We start from the raw sequence: 22,501 nt of genomic DNA, 5'->3' as shown, positions 1-22,501 counted from the left end.
ATGGTTTGAGTCGGGTGCACCTTAGTCATCAAAGTGACATCTTTGTTTTTTAATGCTTTAAAGAGTCTTTTGCAGCAGATTTGCCCGGTGCAATACGTCACTTGATTTCTTGACTGCTGCTTCCATGGGCATTGATTGTGGATCCAAGTAAAATGAAATTCTTGACAATTTCAGTATTTTCTCCATTTATCATGATGTTGCTTATTGGCCCAGTTGAGGATTTTTGTTTTCCTTATGTTGAGGTATAATCCATACTGAAGGCTGTACACAGCCTTTGGTCTTAATCAGTAAAGTGCTTCAAGTCCTCTTCACTTTCAGCAAGCAGGGTTATGTCATGTGCATATTGCATGTTGTTAATAAGTCTACCTCCAATCCTGATGCTGCATTCTTCATATAGTCCAGTTTCTCGGGTTGTTTGCTCAGCATACGGATTGAATATAAATAATAATAATAATAATCTTTGGTTTTTTTTGTACAAAAGTTTGAAAGCACAGGAAAGTCTAGAAAGGAATTATGTTGACCATACTCCTGTCACCGAGTTATACTTCATGTTAAGTTTCTGATGTTTTTCCTTGTTGTTGTGTGCCTGTCGAGTCGATTCTGACTCATAATGACCCTATAGTACAGAGTAGAACTGCCCCCATTGAATCTTTTAGGCTGTAATCTTTACAGGACCAGATTGCCAGGTCTTTTCTCCTTTGAAACCGCTGGTGGGCTTGAACTGCCAACCTTTTGGTTAGCAACCAAGTGCTTTACCCATTGAGCCACCAGGGCTCCTTAATGTTTTCCCTTCTGGTCTTATATCAGTAATTATGTATCTTGATTTAAGCCCAAGACAGAGTCATATTTCTTTTTCCCCGTTAACTTTGTAACTGATTATTTTCTGTAACAAAAACTGATTGTTTTACATAATAGCACCATTGAAGACTTGTAAGTTTTCTAGGCGACTGCCTTGAAGATAATACTTGTAAGAAAAACCAATCAATCTTGTTAAACTGCCAAAGGTAAACATTTAGTATCTGAAGTTAAAGATATATTTGTTTTAAAAATATTTTATTGTTTTACTTTTAATGTTTTTGGAGTTATAATTGCATAGAGTGCAGTGGACACATTTTCAGTGTTACAGTTTGGTGCATTTGTCAAAATACATATACCCATGCACCCATACCTGTCAAGAGATAAAATATTTACATTATTATCCCCTTTCATTTCCTGCCCTCCTCCCCACAATCGCCACTGATTTCTTTCACCATAGATTAGTTTTACCTCTTCTCCAGCTTCATGTAAATGGACTCATACAGTATGTACTTTCCTTGCAAGGCTTCTTTAGGCCCATGACTTGTTTTTGAGATTCATCCATGTCGTTGCATGAATCAGTAGTTCATTCCTTTTTGTTGGCACATGGCATTCTCTTGTATGTATACAATTCTGTATTGTGCGTATGCCTTGGTTTACTTAGTCACTTTCTTGCTGATGGGTATTTGGGTAGTTTCCAATTTGGAGCTATCATGAATAAAGCTCTGTGAACATTTTTGTAAAGGCTTTGTGTGGATATATGTTTCATTTCCCTTGGGATAAATAACTAGGAATAGCGTTGCCTGGATAAGGGTGGGTCTGTTTCTGGACTCTAGTTCCAGGGGTTGGCAAACTACAGCCCATGGGCCAAATCCAACCCAAGCCCTGTTTTTAGACCTCCCACAGCCTAAGAATGGCTTTATGTATTTTTTAAGGGTTACAAACAATAATAATGTGGGACAGACCATATGCGGCCCACAAAACCTAAAACAGTTACTAATTGGCCCTTTACAGAAGTCTGAACTATTATTTGCCTGTTTCTATAGCTTTACAAAAAAAAAAAAAATTTTTTTTTTTAATAAGTTTTAAATCAGGTAGTATGAGCCTCACAGCTCTGTTCTTTTTCAAGATCATTTTGGCTATTCTGGGTCCTTTGGATTTCCCTAGAAATTTTAGAATCATCTTGTCAGTTTCTAGGAAAAACCCTGCTAGGCCCACAGTTAAAATTGTATTGCATCTATAGATCAATTTGGGGAGAATTGACTTCTTAACTGGCTTGAGTTTTTCAATCCATGAATGTGGTATATTTCTCCATTTATTAAGGTCTTCTTTAATCCAGCAGGGTTTTAGAGCAGGGCTTCGAACTGGTTCGTTCCAGTTCAATTTCCTGCTGAGAATTTGCATTTCAACCCCAATATACTGAATCAGAATCTATAGTTTGACAAGATCCCCAACTGATTCTATGTATAATACATTTTGAGAACCAGTGATCTACTAGTGGTTCTCAGAATTGGTCCCTAACGAGCAGCATTAGCATCACCTGGGAACTTGTTAGAAATGCAAAGTTTTAGCTGTTTTGGAGTTTTCAGTGAAAAGGTTTTGCATGTCTTTCACTAACATATGTACATATATTATTTTTTTAGTGTACAATTTAGTGGTTTTGGTATTTTCAAAAGGTTGTGCAGCCATTACCACTAATTTCTTGAATATTTTCAAAACCCCGTGTTATGGTTTGAATTGTGACTCCCAGAAGTAAGTATTGAAATCCTGGCTGCTGTACCTATAAATATAAGGGCAGTGGTGGTTGAGTGGCAGAGCTCTCAGCATCCATGCAGGAGACCTGAGTTCAGTTCCCAGCCAGTGCACCTCAAATGCAGTCACCACTTATCTGTCAGTGGAGCCTTTCATGTTAGATATTGAATAGGTTTCAGCAGAGTTTCCAGACTAAGACAGACTAGGAAGAAAGACCTGGCAATCTACTTCCAAAAATCAGCCAATGAAAACCCTATGGATCACAGTGATCCAATCCTGTTGTACATGGGATCTCTGTGATTCATAGCTGAGTCATTGCCACCTAGCAACAACAACAATGCCATAAATAGGATCCTGTTTGGAAACAAAGGTTTCTTTGTTATGGTAATTAGGTCATACTTGAGTAGGATGGGTTCTAATCTAATCACTTCTGAGTTATAAAAAGAGCAGAATGCACACAGACACACATGGGGGGAGCAAGGAAGACAAATACATCTATAACGATTGCTGTTAGCTACTAGAAGCTGGTATTCATTGGAAATATCTTTTTTCAACAACATAAATGGTGACTGTACACATAGACCTTGCAGGATGGAATACATAGGAATCAAATCAACTATACACCTACGCCTTATTTATCAACTATTTCATTATCCAGCATTCTACATTTGCAACAGTGGTAGAATATCTATTCTCTGGCTATTTTGTGCATTAATGAGGCAGCGGGCATGGTGGCAACAGCTACAGAGCATCCCTTCCCTCAAAGAGAGCCTTTGGGCACCCTCAGAGAAGCTGGACTCTGCCATCCCACGCCCTCTGCTTCCTCCTGCCAGGGGGGCACTCTGTCCAGCTGCCACATGGGCTGGCCTCCTCCAGGGCCATGGCCTCCGGGCAGACATGTGAGTGGCACCGAGCCAGCAGGCACCTTTTCTGGGTTCCCAGCTCTTAAGTGGCCTGAGGCCCTGCAGCTCAAAATTGCTGTGGGGTGGGAAGATAGGAAAGAAAGAGACATTGGAGAGGGTGTTTGGAAGAAATGAGTGCAAGTTTAATGACATCCCAAAGTGGGCCAAACTGGGCCTGAAGCCTGTCTCCATGGGGCCAGGTGCTTGGCCAGGCTCCCAGCACCCTTGCAGGAAGCCCCGAGTCTCAAGCTTAGGTGACTCACCAAGCCCAGAGGACAGAACAAGCTCCAGGATCATGAACGCAGGGCTTGAAGGGGTGGGAGTGGAACTCTAGAGGTGGCTCTGTGAGGGAAGCTCTGACCCACCACAGGTGGGAGGTGAAGTGAGTAAGCCTGGACCCTCCAGTCACACAGCCCAGCTTTATCCAGCTGTGTCTCCTCCAGACTTCCTTTTCTGCGGAGGAATAATCCATACCTGCACTCATCACAGTGATGAGCACGTCAGTAAATCTGAGCCGTTATTATTTCTATGATCATGATTTCTAAATAAAATCAGACAAATGGATGGTGTGAAAATAGGAAAAAAAAATCCTCCGTTTTCACATTAACACCAATTTTCGCATAATGACCTGGTCTTTGGACCCTAACTGTGTGGGAAAGTAAGGAGTGGGTGTATATCTGTGGAAAGAGATGATGGAGAATCTCAATATCATCAGTCAGAACAAGGCCAGGGGCTGACTGCAGAACAGACCATCAACTCTTCATGTGCAAGTTCGAGTTGAAGCTGAAGAAAATTAAAACAACTCTATGAGTGTCAAAATACGATTTTGAGTATATCCCACCTGAATTTAGAGACCATCTCAAAAATAGATTTGACATGTTGAACACTAATGACCAAAGACCAGATGAGTTGTGGGATGACATCAAGGACACCATACATGGAGAAAGCAAGAGATCATTAAAGAGACAAGAAAGAAAGAAAGACCAAAATGGATGTCAGAAGAGACTCTGAAACTTGTTCTTGAGCATAGAATAGCTAAAGTGAATGGAAGAAATGATGAAGTAAAAGTGCTAAAAGGAAGATTTCAAAGGGTGGCTGGAAAAGACAAAGTAAAGTATTATAATGAAATGTGCGGAGACCTGGAGTTAGAAAACCAAAAGGGAAGAGCACGCTTGGCATCTCTCAAGCTGAAAGAACTGAAGAAAAAAAAATCAAGCCTCAAGTTGGAATATTGAAGGATTTTATGCCAATGCCTTCAGTGCAAAAAAAAAAAAAAAAATTTTTTTTTTTTTTTTTGCACTGAAGGCATTGGCAAAACAAAGGCTCCAGGAATTGATGGATTTCCAATTGTGGTGTTTTCAACAAACAGATTTAACCACTGCACCACTAAGGCTTCTCTAGGTAACTAAGACGTCACAAAAAGAAGCCATTAGTGGTCACTCCTCATTTCTTCCTCCCCCCAGCTCCTGACAACCATGAATCTATTTTCTGTCTCTGTAGATTTGCCTGTTCTGGACATTACCCATAAATGGAATCATACAACACCATGATCTTTTGTGTTTGCCTTCTTTCACTTAGCATATTGTCAAAGTTCATTAAATTTAACCCTAAATTATTTAGCTTTTTAATAATGTAAATGATGCATTTTTTAAATTTGTTTCTGGTATTAGTATGGAGAAATGAGATTTTTTTTGTGTGTGTATTAACCTTTGTATTCTGTGCATTTACTAACTCCTTTATTCTAGTACTTTTTTTGGTAGATGTCTTAGAATTTTCTAGGTCATGTTGTCTGAGAGAAAAAGACAGTTTTACTACTCCTTTTCTAATCTGTACGCCTTTTGTTTACTTTTTCTGGCTTTACTGCTCTACCTAGTATGATATATTTAATTAAAGTGATGAGAGCAGGCATCCCTGGTCTTGTTCTTGACCTGAGGAGGGACGTATTCAGTCTTTCATTAGTAAGCATGGCATTAGTTGTAGGCTTTTTTAGGTCTCCCTTTATCGGGATGAGGAAGGTCCCCTTCAATTCCCAGTGTGCTGAGTGGTTTTATCATGAATAATTGTTGAATTTTCTCAAGTGGTTTTTTTGCTTCTGTTGAGATAATCACATAGGTTTTCTTCTTTATTCTGTCAATGTAGTGAATTACATATTTTCTGAATGTTGAACCAGCCTTGCATTCCTGCGATAAATTCCACATGATCATGGTGTATTATGCTTTTTATAGATTGCTAAATCTTATGTATTAGTATATTGTTCAGGATTTGTGCATCTGTATTCACGAGGGATATGGTTCTATAATTTTCTTTCCTAGCATTTGGCTTTCATATCAGGAATATACTGGCTTCATAAAATTACTTGGAAATTTTTCCCTCCTCTCTCTTTTCTGAAAGAGCTTATGTAAGATTGAAGCTTCTGGACTACGAGCGTCCCTCATGGAAAGGTTTTAAATAATGACTCAATTACTTTAATAGTTATTGTCTGTTAAAGATTTTCATGTCTTTTTTTTTTTTTTTCATACCGTGCACAAATGAAACATACACTTCATTTCTACACATGCACTTCCTTGGCATTGATTACATTCTTCAAGTTGTGCAACCACTCTTGCTACCTTTCCTGAATTATACCACCACCGTTAACATACATTCGGTGCGTTCTAAGTAAAACCTCCACTTTCCCCGTTTGCCATGCCTGGTAACCACTAATTACTTAGGGTTTCTATATATTTGCTTATTTCATATTAGTGAGATCATATAGTATTTGTCCTTTTGTGCCTGACTTATTTTACCCAGCATAATGTCCTCTGGGTTTATCTGTGTTGTGGCATACATCAGGACTTCATTCCTCTTTATGGCTGAATAATATTCCATTGTATGTATGTACTACAGTTTATCTGTTCATCAGTTGATGGGTATTTTGGTTGTTTCTACCTTTTGACTACTGTGAAAAATGCTCCAATCAACATTGGTGTACGTACGTCTGTCAGCGTCACTGCTGTTAGGTCTTTTGGGTAAATACCTAAGAGTGGAATTCCTGGGTTATGTGGTAGTTCTGTGTTCAGCTTTTTTTGTTTTCCTTAGTGGCTGTACCAATTTACAGTCCCACCAGCAATGAAGGTAGGTTCCTGTTTCTCCACAACCTCACCAACACCTAATATTTCCTGTTTTTTGATCATTGCCGTTCTAATGGGGATGAGATGATATGTCACTATAGTTTTGATTTTCCATTTCTTGTGTTATTTGGTAATTCATGTTTTTCAAGAAATTTGTCTATTTTATCTCAGTTCTTGCATATATTGGCATAAGTATGTTTGTTTCCCTAGTTTTTTCCAATGTCTGTAGAAGCTGTAATAAGGTGTGGTGGTTCCCATCTGATACTATAGTTTGTGCTTTCTCCCCGCCCCCCCATCAGTGTAGATAGAGGCTTATCAACTTGATTGATATTTTCAACAATCGACTTTTGATTTTGTTAATTTTTTTCTATTGTTTGATTTCTGTGTAATTTTCGTCTACTTTATTGGGTTTTCTTTGTTCTTTTTAGCTTCTTAGGGTAGAAGCTTAAATCATTGACTTTAGATTTTTCCAGTATTAATATTTGAGCTTTAAATTTCCCTTTAAATACCGCTTTGACTTCATCCCATAGAGTTTTGTATGTTTTGTTCTCATCATTTAGTCAAATATTTTTAAATTTCTCTTGTGGTTTCTTTGATCTGTAGGCTGTCTAGAATTGTATTGCTTAATTTTCAAATATTTGGGGATTTTGCAGATACTATGTTGTTAATGATTTCTTATTTGATGCCGTTTGGTCAGAGATCTCTGATTTTTGTCTTTGAAATTTATTGATTCTTGTTTTATGTTCTGTCTTCATGAATGTTCTACATGCACTCAAGAAGTACATGCATTCTATAGCTGGTAGGGTATTAGTGTTTGTGAATGTCAACTAGGGTAAGCTGGTTGATTGTATTGTTCAAATCAGGGCAAATTTGCTGCTTAGAATTTGCATTTGCACCCCCAGATATACTGAGTCAGAATCTGCATTTTAACAAGATCCCCCAGGTGATTCATATGTATAACTTCCTGGGAACTTGGTAAAAATGCAAGTTCTTAGCAGGGGTTCCAACTGGAACAAATAGGTGCAAAGCCCTCATTCAAGTTTGATCTGTCCTTACTAATTTGTCTGTTCTCTCAGTTATTTAGCAAGCAGTATTAAAAATATCCCACAATAATTGTGATTTTGTCTATTTTTCCTTTAGTCAGAAGTAAATCTGAGTTTTTGCTTCATGTTTTTAAAGCCCTTTTATTAGGTGAACACACAATTCCTGATGAATTGAACCTTTTATCATTCCACTTTTTCTCTGCTAATATTTTTGCCTTGAAATCTACTTTGTCTAATATTAGTATAGCCACTCCTACTGTCTTATGATTAGTATTTGCAAAACATGTCTTTTCTCATCCTTTTAATGTACCTGTGTCTTTATATTTAAAGTATCTTATGAACAGCATACAGTTCGATTTTTTTTTTTTTTTTTTTTGGTCTTGGCTTATTAGTATTTTATTTTATATCTTCTTGACATTTTTGCTTTATATCTATTTTCTCTTTTTTAAGTGGTTGACTCTAGGGATACAGTATGATTCTTAACTTTTTACAGTCTATCCATGAATTATTATCTTATAACTTTATGTATAGTCTAGGAATCTTAGCCCCTTTTGTACTATTGTGGTCATAACTTTTACTGCTGGCATATGTTACAAACACCACAATATGTTGTTGTTAAATTTGTTTTAAGCAGTCAGTTATCTTTTCAAGAAATTAAGAAGTTAAAAAAAAAACTTATTTACCATTACTAGTGCTTTTCAATATTTTGTACAGATCCATATTTCCATATGCTGTTCTTTTTCTTTCAGTCTGAGGAACTTCCCATAATAACATTATTGATAGTGCATCTGCTGGTGACAAATTCTCTCAGCTTTTGTTTATCTGAGAATGTTTTTATTTTACCTTGATTTTTGGAGGGTATTTTCACTGAATGTAAAATTCCAATTTGACAGGGTTTTTTTTTGTTGATGTTGGTGCCTTCGGGTCCTTCTGTTGTCTTTTAGCTTGCATTACTTTTGATAAGAAGTTTGTGAATAATCTTATTCTTTGTGTACTGTATCTTTTTTCCCCTGACTACCTTAAAATTTTTCTCTTTTTTTTTTCAGCAGTTTGGCGGAGAAATGCCTATGTGTGGCTTTCTTTGTGTTTATCTTGTGTGGGATTTATTAAGCCTCACCAAATTAGGAAATTTTCACAATTCTATTTATATATTAAAAAAAATAATTTTTAGCAGCTTCACTCAATTTAAGAGTACTGTGATTTTTAGTAAATTTAGAGTCGTATAGCCATCACCACAATCATCAAATTTTTTATTTCAGATACTGTATTCTTTAATTCTAGAATTTCCTTATTGTTCTTTTTTGTAGTTTTCATTTCTCTCCTGAGACCCCCCGTTCACTCATTATGTCCATTTTTTCCTTAAATCTCTAAAAGTATTTCTAACAACTTTTTTAAAGTCATTGTCTGCCAATTCCAACCAGCATCTCTGAATCTGTTTCACGTATGGCTTAAAAAAAAAAAATTCCTGCTTATGGGTCACATTTTCTTACCTATTCATTAATTTTTGACTGTGGAATGTACATTGTGGTTGATGTATTCACAATATAGGTTTTGTTGTCTTTAGAGAGTGTTGAGCTTTGTTCTGGCAGGCAGTTAATTACTCAGTTAACTAGGTTGGTTTGGGTCTTTCAAGGCTTGTTTTTAATCTTCATTAGTGCAGGCCTTGAGGAGCCCTGCTCCTTAGACTTGGGTTTTTTGTGTCTTAGTTGAATGCCTGGCGTGTTCAGCAAGGTCTTGAATCTCCAGCTGGTCAGAACTCCTATGTCCCCAGCCCGGTGCCATCTCCGGAATCTGTTCAGTTCACAGTTCCTTGCTAGTTCCTGCACAACTAGGTACTCACTGAAAACATAAAAGGGATCCATGCCAATCTCTTGAGCTCTTCTGACTAGCCAGTGCATTATTGGTACCACAAATTCTAGCCACCCCAGCAGCCCCAAACGCCATCCCTGCCCCCAGGTCAGCAAGTGGACTGTGCTCCTTTGGAGCTGCACCTTGGCCCACTGCAGTTAGAAGCACCTTGAACCAAAGGGGTTCTCATGAATCTCTTTCCTCTTGGGGTCATGGTTTCATGGTGCCTAGAGCTGAATGTCTGGAAACCAATTTTAAAAAAATAAAATGGACGTTTTATAGCTATAGAAGTGGGACAGAATTCTTAGAAAATTAGATGTAGAACAATATAAAGATAAAACATCTCAAAATCCCATTCTCTAGAGGTATTTACTGTAAAAATGTTGGTGTTTGCTGTTTTCCTGAGAATTGATGGTATGTTATTTAAAACTCTTTTGAGGGGGTTCTAACGTTTATGGCTGCTTCTGCTCTGTCAGTGCCACGCTGTCGGGAGGGGCACAGCATGGCTGTCTTCCTCCTCCCCATCCCAGCCAGGCCTCTCAAGACTGGTTACATCAGCTCTGTCCTCTTCCTCTCTCCACCACTGTCCAACCAAGTTAAAAGTAAAAATTTCACCTCCTTGTCAAGTTTACCAGGTAACTCAGTCTTGATGCTGTTTGCCCTGTCAGTTATCTTTGACACTGTTCTGCATTCTTGCTCTCCTGAAGTGCCTACCCTGTCCCCACCTTTTCCTCCTGTCACTACTGGCTCTGTGCTCCTTCTGTCTTCTTGGCAGCTCTCTTTGCTGGGATCTTTTAGTCCCTTTACCGGTAGGTATCCTTCAGTTCTGCCTCCTGCCACCTTTCAACTCTGTATATATCCACCACTTTCCTGCATCCAGTCTCCTTCACATCTAAGACATTGATTGCCACCAGTGCACCTCAGCCCCTAGTTACTGGTGGTGGCTCCCAGCATGCTTCAGCCCTTATATGCTGGTGGTAGTTCCCAGTGTACCTCAGTCCTGTGTACTGGCGGTGGTTCCCAGCACACCTCAGCCCCTGTGTACTGGTGGTAGCTCCCAGCACACCTCAGCCCCTGTGTACTGGTAGTGGCTCCCAGCATACCTCAGCCCCTGTGTACTGGTGGTGGCTCCCAGCATGCTTCAGCCCTGTATACTGGTGGTGGCTCCCAGCACACCTCAGCCCTGTATACTGGTGGTGGCTCCCAGCACACCTCAGCCCTTGTATACTGGTGGTGGCTCCCAGCATACCAAGCCCCTTGTATACTGGTGGTGGCTCTCAGAACACTTCAGCCCTTGTATACTGGTGGTTGCTCCCAATACACCTCAGCCCTTGTATACTGGTGGTTGCTCCCAGCAGACCTCAGCCCTCTATACTGGTAGTGATTCTCAGCGCACCTCAGCCCTCTATACTGGTAGTGATTCTCAGCGCACCTCAGCCCTCTATACTGGTAGTGATTCTCAGCGCACCTCAGCCCTCTATACTGGTAGTGATTCTCAGCGCACCTCAGCCCTCTATACTGGTAGTGATTCTCAGCGCACCTCAGCCCTCTATACTGGTAGTGATTCTCAGCGCACCTCAGCCCTCTATACTGGTAGTGATTCTCAGCGCACCTCAGCCCTCTATACTGGTAGTGATTCTCAGCGCACCTCAGGTCCTGTTTGTCGCTGGTGGCTCCTACTCACTTCAGCCCCTTTCCTGTGCTTCAGAGCCGAACCTATTCCTCTGAATATCACCTCTTCCTTTTCAACCTTTCAAACTCAACTCATCCTCATCTCCCCTCCTGCTCCTCCTCCTGACTAGCCAGTACGTTCCTGGTGCCACTGTCTTGCCACTTGAACCGTCCTCTACATTGTGGGTCCTTAAGTTGTGTCCAGTTGATGACCCAGTGAGCAGCACTTACCTAGAGTAGCAGTGAAAATGAATGCTCACTGGCCCTTTCCATGTATCAGGGACTGCGTGCTGTGCTTTATGTGGGTTAACTCCTGTGCTTCTCACAACCATCCAGTGATGTTTCAGGCATCCCGATTTCACAGACAGGGATGAGTACAGAGATGTTAAGTGACTTGCGGAGGTCACACAGTAGATAGGGGCCAGGATTTGAATGCAGACAGCCTGGCTTGCCAGCCTGTTTCAGCCCTCCTTCCTGAGTGCAGGTCTTCAGCTTCTCACCTGGACAGTTGCAGTCATCTTCTAATTGGTCTCTTCTACACAGTGGCCTGAATACACACACTTCAACATGGCATTCTTCACAAAAATCCGGGGTAGCTCCCAGGTGCTTTCAATTAAAAACCCAAACTCCAGCGCCTGACACACAAGGCCCTTGCTGCACCCCTGAGCTCCAGCCCCTCTGGCAGTCCTGCACTTGGGCAGTGACCCCAAGTTCTCCCCTGCCTGTGCTCACATGTGTCCCTGGGCTGGCTCTCCGGTGCCTGTGGAGTTCTGCATTTTGTTGTGCTGTGATTTCTTGGCCAGAAAACTTTGCTGATTTGAAGGAACAAATAGGAATTTCTGGGGAGGTCAGAAACTGTGAGCCTGACTCTGCAGGCCAACCCCACCTCAGATGAACTCCCACCACAGCAGCCCATCAGCTTCTGAGTTTGGGTGGAGGGATTTTCCTCCACCCCCAAGCGCAGGAGACGGGGCCAGGTTACTGGGTGCTTTGGAAGAATCATTGTATCTAAGCCTTAAAGTTACCTTGTAACTACTAAAGAGATGAAAAATTCAAGGCTCAGAAATAAAGTAATTTACATGGGGTCACAACTGGGAAGTTACCGCCCAGTATTCAAATCCACAGTCTGTGTAAAAGTTTCTGCCCTTTGTCGTTCTCTAGGGTGCTTTTCCAGCAGTGCATACATTTTAAGAACTATTCCCCAGTCTGTCCGTGAACCTGTCTGACACATTTTAGCATAGACTAGGCAGTGCTTCACAAACTGGGATGAGCTGCGATCACCTGGGGAGTCTTCAGAGGCCTGGGGCCTGGGATGCTGCCATTCTAACAAGCTGTGAAGGCGTGCGGGCTGTGGCTGTGCTTCTTTGGGCACCGGGAGATAATCTCTGTTCTGATGGTAAGAGCATGCGTTAAGGTATATAATGGTGCCCCATGGTGATTGTACATGGCACACTTTGAAAGTTATCTCTCTTACTGTCTTATTTATCAGAGTAATCTGTTCCGTGTAGGAAACAGGACAGTAGCGCTATACCTAACATTCTTGACGTAAATGGGTCCAAAGCAGAGCTCACAGGGCCTGCTTCTCCAAAATGTGTTCACCAAATTTTGGAAAGAGTTATGGTTACTGTGGACAGTAACTGCTGTCCATCTGTCACTAAGTTAAAACATTTAGGGTTTTTATGTTGATTACCATGTAATATTTTTGGCATTATTCTGAATTATGTATATGATTATAGCATAAAATTTCAGTTTAATCCTGGTACAAACAAGGATAACAATCACTATATTTACTCTTGTTGAGTTATAGTCAGAGGGAGAATGGGGAGGGATAACATTCCTTGATGCCTCCTGTATGGGACACTTAACTAGATGCTTTGCAAACCTGGTTTCACCTCATCTCATTTTTAATTCTGTGAGGTGGGTGCCATACTTATTTGACATGTGGAATAAGAGGTTCTGAGCCACGTTCTCGCCTCCCAGGAAATCATTTAAGATGGCACAGGTTAGAAAGTGGCAGACTTTGACTTAAAATATGGTTATGTCTAACTCCAAAGCCTGTATATTTTTTCTACTACACCATTTTGCCTGTAATACAACTGAGTTCAAACCAGGGTGGTAAAGAGCATACTACCTAATTTTCTGGGTATGGATCAGGCTTTCCCTGATACACAAAATTGATAGAACAAATAACTTGGAGAGTGAGTCTTAATTTCCCAGGGAGTATTTTTTGCCATGTGAAAGGATTTATTGCTTACACCTTTATTGAAACACACCCTTGTATGAAGTGAGCCTTGCCTGGGGTCTGATTGGGCTTGGCTCCCAGTTGGAGATATTAATTAATCCAAGCAGATTTTGCAAGACCCATAAAGAAGTTGACTTTTCTGGCTAGTGAAAAATGTGTGTTTACTTTACATGCAGGAGGCTATCATAACGATAACTTCTCTTTACATGTGATTTTAAGAATCAGTCTTCTTCCTAAATATTTTTCTTGTGTTACTGTGACAAGAAAGGTTTGATTTGTAAATTTCTGAGTTTTCTATTTTCAAAACACCAAAAAGAACAAAGAGTAATATAATCGGGACCTGTGTTCATTAGAATTAACACATGTTGATATTTGTAGTTTTTTCCCCGATATTTTAAAATACTTTTTTTATTTTAAACAGTTTTAGGCTTACAGAAAAACTGTTAAGATAGGTAGAGATGTTCCCTGTCCCTCCATACTAGACAGCTTCCCCGTTTTGAAGTGCATTCATCAACAGTTTGTGGACCAGTATTGATACATTATCAGTAAAGGCTATAGTTTATTCAGATTTCCTTAGTTTTTACTTAATATCCTTTTTTTTTTTTTAAATACCGGAATCCCATCCAGAGCACCACATTACATTTACTTGTCATGTCTCCTTAGGCTCTTCTTAGCTGTGACAGCTTCTCAGACTTTCCTGGCTTTGGGTGACCTGGACAGTTTGGCAAGTACTGGGCAGGTATTTTGTAAGACACCCCTCTGTTGGAATTTGGTGGGTTTTTTCCCTCATGATTAGACTGGGGTGATGGGTTTTAGGAGAAAGACTACAAAGGAGTAAACCGCCAGTCTCATCACATCATATCAGGGGTGCTTTTTGTCTACATGATTTATCACTGTTGATGCTGACCTTGGTCCCCTGGCTAAGGTCATGCTTGTCAGGTTTCTCCAGTGTAAAATTACCCTTTTCCTCCTTATCCATGCTGTACTCTTGGCAGGAAGTCACTGCACAGACTACACATACACAGCTGGAGTTATGCTCCACCTCCTTTAGGGTAGAGTAGCTACATCATTTATTTGGAATTATTCTACATGGGAGATTTACCTTGCTTTATAGTTTTTTAATAAATGAAATAAAATTTAACATAGTGTCTTACATATGATATACTGAACATATGCTTCATCTTTTTAAAAACTTGGCATTATTAAAATTGATGCATAGATTTGATTCATATAACTTCTATGTTATGTTCCATTATATGACTTTTTAAATTCTTCCTTGTGTTTTTCTTCTATTATAATTTTTCTCTACTGTTGCCCATGCTTTTGAGGGTACAGACAACATTCTGAAACGAAAACTTTTCTAGTGTCAGTGCCCCTTTTAAGAGGTGCAAATAGCAGGTGTGGCAGAATATCAGAAACAGGAAGGCGTGATGCAGTAATTTTTCCAGTGAAGGCATTTGTTATTAGGTTCTGTTGGGTTAATTCCGACTCATGGCTACCTCATGTGACAGGGCAGAACTGTCCCATAGGGTTTTCTAGGCTGTAATCTTTATGAGAGCAGATCGCCAGGTCTTTTCTTTCCTGCACCGGCTGGGTGGGTTCAGACCACCAACCTTCAGTTAGCAACCGAGTGCTTAACCGTTTGTGCCTCCAAGACTCCTTAATAAAGGCTTAAAATTATAAATTGAGTTTCACCCAGCCCTCTTAAAGACTTTGGTAAAACACATTATGCATGTTCAAATATTACATTTCTTGTTGACTCTTAGTAAAGGAATAAGCACCTTTCCTGAACATTCTAATCAGACGAGCGTTCAGAGCACTCTTTAGAGCACCTGATTGGGGCTATGAATTGAATGTTGACGACAGTTTCCTGTCAACATCAATATTTATCAGTGGGTTATAATTGCGAGGCCAGAGTTCTGTGTATATACATTTGTGCATATTATTATGTATCGTAGGGTAAGAACACAGTGCTTTGGTTTGTGGCTTTTGAAAAATGGTGCATGATCAGAAGTAATGGGATTGCAGCGTTTGCTTTGTTATTTACCAAGTGGAAAGTTCGTGTACTCAATAATGAGCCATATTCTTCACTGCATGTTTTTCTGCCAAGTATATGAAGAATGAGCTGGAAAACAAGCTATCTTAAATCCTTTCTAGGACAGGGCAACAGATAGCTAATGCTGGGAAAGACAGACTTCAGACATATGTATAATATCCTGCAGTCATTGGCTTTGTAAGTTGTTGCCATTAGGATGCGACAACTTCTCAGGTTTTTAGAAAATGTGTTCATTTTAAAGAGCCGTGTCTTATGTTAGAGATTTTCTATGCTTTAATTTTGGAAAGTGATCTTAAAGCCACCTCAGATCGCACAGTGCTTGGTGGCTTTCAGAGCATTGTCCCATGTGCTGTCCTGTTGAAGTCAGAAACCGGAAGTCGTAGCAACCCTGTGTACATGGCATATGGGCACATGCGATCTCAGTGACCAGCAACCCTACTGACCACATGCGGGAACCAAGGTGGGGTGTCCAAGGAGAGATTACTCAGTGCTTTTTTTACTGCCTGCAAGCCTGGCACATTTTGCCTGGAGACGTACTGTAGAGCAGAACGTGCTGGCTTGTTTGGCTGTTGTCCTCTCCAGGTTGTCAGGGTGTGGCTCCACCTAGGTGTGTGGCCTCCACTTGTGGATTCATTGAGGGAAAGGTGTGCAGAGGTGGGAGTGGCCAGAAGACAGGAGCTGTCACTCAGGTCACGTTTGTCAGGATTTGGTTGGAGAGGTCATAGCATCTTCCTCTCCTGTCTGTCGATGTGAGTGATGCTCCTCTGGACAGTGCTCACCTCTGGTGAGGAATCTCCAGCATCAACCATCAGCTTCTCCCTGTCCTTTCCATTCCTCATGTTCATTATAGTTTATGCCTTCCGTCTATCAACTCTTTCCCAGCCACATGGCTGGTCATCTTGCTATATTGCTTGTGGACATTCAGACTATTTGGTGGACTCCTCCAGGCATAGTGGGCATCCAGGCCCCTTCCTGAGGCTGAGGCATCTTACCGCATTCTCATTAGCGACGGGGCAAAGCAGTGGCCACTAAGATATTGGTGTCATCATCTAGCCTGCCTCCTGGGTCAAGATCCCTTCTTTCCCTCTTCAGATTCCATTTGGCAGTTGGTGCCACCTGTTCATGGTGCACCTCTGATTTCCTGGTGACCCGCGTCTCTTACCTTGGACTTGTGGTAATGTGGCCCTGGGTGCTGTTGCAGGTCACCACCCACTGTGCCGCCCCCCAGCAGATGCCTAATAGACATCTCTTTCATGGCTCATTAGCCATTTCTACTTCTGCTGTCCCAGAGATAAGAACATAATTACTAAGAGCCTAGGGAGAACTAGGAGGCAAGGAGGCTTTAGGGAGGGAGCCAGGCAGGTGTGAGCAGTGGCATGACTGGGGGGTGCAGGGGCTTCGTACCACATTGGATGACACTGTCAGAGGGGATGACACCAAAATGATTATAAAATTTTTGTGCAGTGTTTCAGCAGAAATTTATTTTTTTTTATAGAAATATCTCTGTAGTTGTAACAGCATTTTTTGTAAGGCCAGCTTACATGTATCAGTATACCTACAAGGCTAAAACACTAATTTACTTTTGAACCTTCTAATGCCCTCTCACCAGAACTGTCATTACCCAGTTCACATGGTTTTGTCTACAGACACTATAAGCACATACTGTTGTTTTCGTTGCTGCCAGTGTTTTCATAGTCACTGATTTTGTCAAGTTTTCTGGTATTTTAGCTACAATATTGTGGTAATTAGTATTTGTAAACCTATATCAATAAATATTTTGAGGATGAAGTAGTAATTAAAGGAAAAGAAAGAGTGATGTATAAGAATTAATGATTTACGAGAACCATTAGTGCAAAAAACATTACTAAGGATTCTGTGTGATCTGGTACTGGAGGAGGTCCTAGGAGGGTGACACCAACCCTAGTGACACCACTGGGTGGGAGAGCTGCTCGTTGTCTCCTTGCCCAGAAAGACCTGCTTTTTAAATAGGTACTGTTGAATGACAAGTGCATACACCTGGGAACTAAGTAAATCCAGGCAAATCCCTCATGATCCCATCTCTCACCTCTTGCTCTCCAGAGCTCAGGTGCTAGATAGATTTCAATGAAGTGGTATTCCTCGCTGCCTGAACTGTGAACCAAAACCAAAAACCCACTGCCGTCAAGTTGATTCCAACTCATAGCGACTCTATAGGACAGAGTAGAACTGCCGCATAGAGTTTCCAAGGAGCGCCTGGCAGATTTGAACTGGTTAGCAGCCATAGCACTTAACCACTGCGCCACCAGGGTTTCCGAACTGTGAACCGAATAGTTTAAATAGTAGGGTAAATTGTACCTTTGTTGTACCAAGAGTCAGCCATGTGCTCTCTGAGGAGGTAAGCATACGCTCTTAGAGCTATGTAAGACTCGTTGTATCCTGACTGCATGTGGGCTGCGTTTGCCTCTTTGTCCCTCCTTCCAGCCGCCTTTGCAGATAGTGGTGGTAGATGTCTGCACCTCCCTCAGGCTTCTTTCTGGTCGCATGTATAATACATTAGAGCAAAATATGACAACATACAGCCAGGACGAATTTGACTTGAATTACCACCCATGAGTAATCTTTGATGGTCATTATTAACTTGATCTAACAAGTTTTACTCTGTGTCTGATGGTGGCTTACGTTAGTATTTTAAGTACAGCCGTGCAGCCAAACAGTGGGTCATCTTGTTGTCATGGACAGTCAGAATATTTGACTAGAAAATAGCTTTAAAAAATAAATTTTTAATTTTTAGAATAAAATAACACTGTGTGAAGAGAATTTGAGTAATACAGAAGTATAAAAAAGAAAATAAAAATCACCCATAACCTCTCCAGCCAGTTGTCACTACATTTTGATGTTTTTCCTTCTTCCTTTGCGTTTACTGAAGATTGTATGTTGTTGTTGTTTAAACAGAATTTACAAGGAGCATTTTCCCTCGTCCGTAACGAGTGACTTTTTGTAGTAAAAGAACCATTTTGCTTTTAATAACATCACTCCCACCTCATGTTGATTCTCCAGCTTTCAACGTTCAGAGCACTTTTACATACATTTTATGAAAAAGGCCCGTAGTTTTACCCTGCTGTCTCCTATTTAAGACACTTTTCCGTACCAAGTATACTTTTGTTAGGACTTTTCACAACTTAGTTTTGGTTAGAGGTGGAGCCACATACTCTTCAAACAGTGCTCCATCTTCGAGTTTGTTTTTCAGTTGTAGATGTGTGGCAGTTAATCAGCAGGACCTGGCTGTATCCACCCCAGTCCTCTTCTGCAGCTGAGGCCAGGAGTTAGAAAGGGGGAAGTCCCACCACACCCTGTGTGGACATGGGCCTCACAGCTTTCGCCTGGGCCTGGCTGCCCGTGTCCCACCTGATGGGACATGAGGGTCCGCGGTAGAGCTCATAGCCTTTAGTTTAACAACTTGTTGAGTTGTCCTCCCTCCATAATGAGGAGGAACCCAAACTCTCTGAGATGTCAGGCTTCTTTCTCCTTTAGATCTTACTAGAAGGAGTCTTGGACTCTCCTCCTTGAAGCCTCCTATGCATCTTTTAACCCATCTTTATTTCTTCTTCCCTGGATTCCTGCATTGCCTGTGTGTACACCACTTTGTTATTTCATTGCCTCCTCTGAGTGTTCTCGCTCATCAGTGAGAGGATTGTAAAGCCACGGGGGAAGGTACTTCTTTGCCTAACACAAGAGCTGTCTCGGCCGAGGGCTTTGGGTAAATGCATAGGTTGACCAAGGGGATTATTAGAGACTCTAATCTGTCCCATAGCTGAGCTGCGGTGCGAATTAAAACTCCTCTAACAAAAGAGTAATTCTCTGTACAAGGCAATACCACATAGTGCCGTTTCCTCATCTTTTTTTCTCATCTTTTTCCCTTTTCTCTCCAAATCTTTTATTGCCTGTTGTTCTTTCCTTCTCTTTCTCCATTGCCACTGTGGACTTGGCAGTGTCTTGCTTTGAAGGAGTCTCAGTCCTAACGGGGCTGCTCTCCTACCTCAAAAGATTTTAAAAAGTAAAAAAAAAGAAACCGGTTGTCATCAAATCAGTTCCCACTCATGGCAACCCCATGTGTGTCAGAGTAGAAATGCACGTCATAGGATTTTCAGTGGCTGTTTTCTCAGAAATAGATTGCCAGATCTTTCTTCTGAGGTGCCTCTGGGTGGACTTGAACCCCCAGGCTTTCATCCTAGTGCTTAACCATTTGCACCACCCAGGGACTCCAAAAAGATATTGGGATTTGGAAGAATTAGGAGAGATAAACAACTTAAATCTTAGTACCCATACACTGTACCTTGGCCTAGCTGCCCTTTCTGTAAAATGCTATATGGAGTGGCATGGAGGATGCAGAGCTGTATAAAGCTGGATCCTTCTTGCTGTGTGGATGGCAAGGGAGTGCCCTACAAAACCCGCCATCTCCACTGGCCACCGATAGGGTCCTCACAGATAGCATTGCTGAGATGTAGCTCCTCTAGTCCAGGGCTGGCACTTAGCTGTGCAGAGCCAGAATCCTGGGTTGTGGGCTCCAGCAAGAGACTGCGTCTCCGGGGAGCTTAGCCCTTAAATGACTCACAAACTGATCAGATTTTAGAATCAGAAGGAACTTGAAAGATCACCTGGCAGTAACCTCAGTGCTGCATGTTTTCTAGATGAGGGATGCCAAAGCTTAGAGGGAGTGTGAAGCGTTCCTGCCTCACAGCTGGGTGGTGTAATGGTCTCTGTGGAATTCTGCCGGTGCTCTTGCTGAGGATGGATGCATACTTCACCCTGAAGAGCTGGTGTGTCTGATGGTGGTGACTTCTCGAGGCACCGCTTCGTTGCCAGAAGCTTCTAGGGCAGTGGGATGGTGGGTACACATGAGGCCCCTGTCCCAAGCCAATGTCTGGTGTCCCTCAGTGTGTCATGTTCTCTCCAAGTCACATTCTGGTCCGTGCTTCTTGGAAGATGTGTCATCCGAATGAAATACCACGAGAGTGGCTAAAGATGTTTTACCCACCCCAGTTAGGTTTTATTGGTGCAGGGAAGGTATTTAGAGTTGGGGCTGCATCAGTGTTAGTGGCATGTAGGGGTTCAGACACATGCATGGGGCTGCTTTGGGCCCCAGCCCGTTCTCTCCTGCTTTCTGGGGCAGCGGTCAGTGCTGTCTCCAGGTGTGCTTCCAGTGGCCACGGGCTGTTGGTGGCCTTGCAGTGAGTTGAATGTTTCTATGTGTTCTTTCTTTGCCAAGTCATGGGCCTGGAAGGATTCCAGGAGCAAGCGGGTGATAGCAGACAACTGAATACAGCTCTGTCTTTCCATGAAAACTGCTTTTCTTGGCCTTCCTCCAACAGTGGTCAGTTGCCAGCAGAAAATCCTTTTGGCTTTACAAATGATATGGCCATCATCTGGGTTAGTTCTGGTTCTTTGTGTCATTGAAAGGGAGGACTACTTCTGACTCTTACTTGGCAATTTTTTTCTCCTGGCATACTGAATTGTGTTGTTTTACACACTTTATATGAATCTGTGGTTTTAAGTGTATACCATTGTGTGAAGAAAGATGCTTAAAGCTCCTGTTTAACAAATGTCAGATCAGGTGGAAGCCACATCAGATGGAGTGCTTATAGCCCTGCCGTGGCTGGCTCACAAGCAGGAGTCTCGGCAGTTTATTTTTTCTTGGGCCTGTTCTTTCTTGTTCTTTTTTTTAAATGTTTTGATTTGAATTTCAACCCAGGAAGGTTAGGTTATAGTGTTTTGATTATATATCATTATTGCTTATGATAGATTTTAAGTTTGAAGTGACTATTCTGAGTTTATTGTTTTTAGAGCTGGTAAATAATCTAGGATGAAAACTGGTAATGTTTTAATGTACTAGGACAATTTGAAAATAAAACAACAAAAACCTTTTGCCATCTAGTTGATTCCAACTCATAGCGACCCTGTAGGACAGAATAGAACTGCCCTATAGGTTTTAAAAGGAGGAGCTGGTAGATTTGAACCTTTTGGTTAGCAGCTGTAGCTCTTAAACCGTCGTGCCACAATTTGGAAATAAGTGTGTATTTAAAGCATTTATACATCCAGTAAATGCACAGCATTGTTTTTGTTACAAGTTTTTTTACGATTGTCTGAAAATGTTTCATAATCAAATGTGCGTAACTCCAGCTGCCCTCTCCTATCATCCTGTATATTTGAGCCACTGACCACCATCACATGTTCTCTGAAAATGTTGTTTTATTTTTATTACCCTTCCTAAATGTGATTACAAGAGAAATTATATCTAGTGTAAATTGATTCCTCCCAAAACCAAATACTAGTATTGAAAAAAAAACTCGGTTGCTGTCGAGTCTGACCCCGTGTACGTCAGAGTAGAACTATGCTCCGTAGGATTTTCAGTGGCTGATTTTTCAGAAGTAGATCACCAGGCTTTTTTCCTAGGTGCCTCTAGTGGACTCAGACCTCCATCCTTTCGGTGAACAGCCAAGCCTGTTAACTGTTTGTATCACCCAGGGACCCCAATACTACAACAGCCAATATGTATAGCACACACCATGTCAGTTATTCTTCCAAGTGCTTCACATATATCAGTTTGTTTACTCCCCATAACAACCCTAAGAGGAGCTACTGTTAACCCCAGTTTACAGATGATAAGACCAAGGCACAGGGAGATTTAAGTAAATTGCTAGCAAGTGGCAGAGCCATTACGCAGTCCACACACTTAACCACAATGGCTTACTTTCTCTTTGAAGTGAAGTCCAGCTTTATAAAAATAGGCGCTGGGCCATATTTGCCAACTCTGGGTCTTTGTGGACAGAGCCAGTGTCTCCTTCACCTGCCTATGTCCAGCCATACTGAGTACCACACAGGTGAGAGGCCAGTGTGCTTGGAGGAGACAATGCTCTGCTTAAGCAAGGAGGTGATGAGTTGCGGGATGCAGGGCAGGGTCACCAGACTGGGAGCAGGGAGGGCCTCATAGCTCACTCTCCCTGATTTGGTGTGGTCTTAGGGCCACCATTTCCTCATCCACGTGCTAGGTTTTAACCAGATAATTTGAGGCTCTTTCGGCTGAAAATTCTAACTCGTGCAATTGT

General features: G+C 41.5%; 1 protein-coding gene and 1 long non-coding RNA gene across 9 annotated transcripts in view; both read left to right on the top strand.

The window, feature by feature from the left end:
• The window catches only part of CREBBP (CREB binding protein), a 152,774-nt gene that overhangs the window by 40,444 nt on the left and 89,829 nt on the right, over positions 1-22,501 (top strand). The window lies entirely within an intron of this gene.
• LOC135232962 (uncharacterized) lies at positions 2-21,465 on the top strand. The gene is made up of 2 exons (XR_010323612.1): positions 2-12,517; positions 14,027-21,465. It is a non-coding gene; the product is annotated as an uncharacterized LOC135232962 (long non-coding RNA).

This window comes from Loxodonta africana, chromosome 12 (assembly GCF_030014295.1).
Source record: "Loxodonta africana isolate mLoxAfr1 chromosome 12, mLoxAfr1.hap2, whole genome shotgun sequence".
NCBI classification, from domain to species: domain Eukaryota; kingdom Metazoa; phylum Chordata; class Mammalia; order Proboscidea; family Elephantidae; genus Loxodonta; species Loxodonta africana.
The sequence above is the reverse complement of the archived record's forward strand: the minus strand, read 5'-3'. Positions and strand labels throughout refer to the sequence as shown.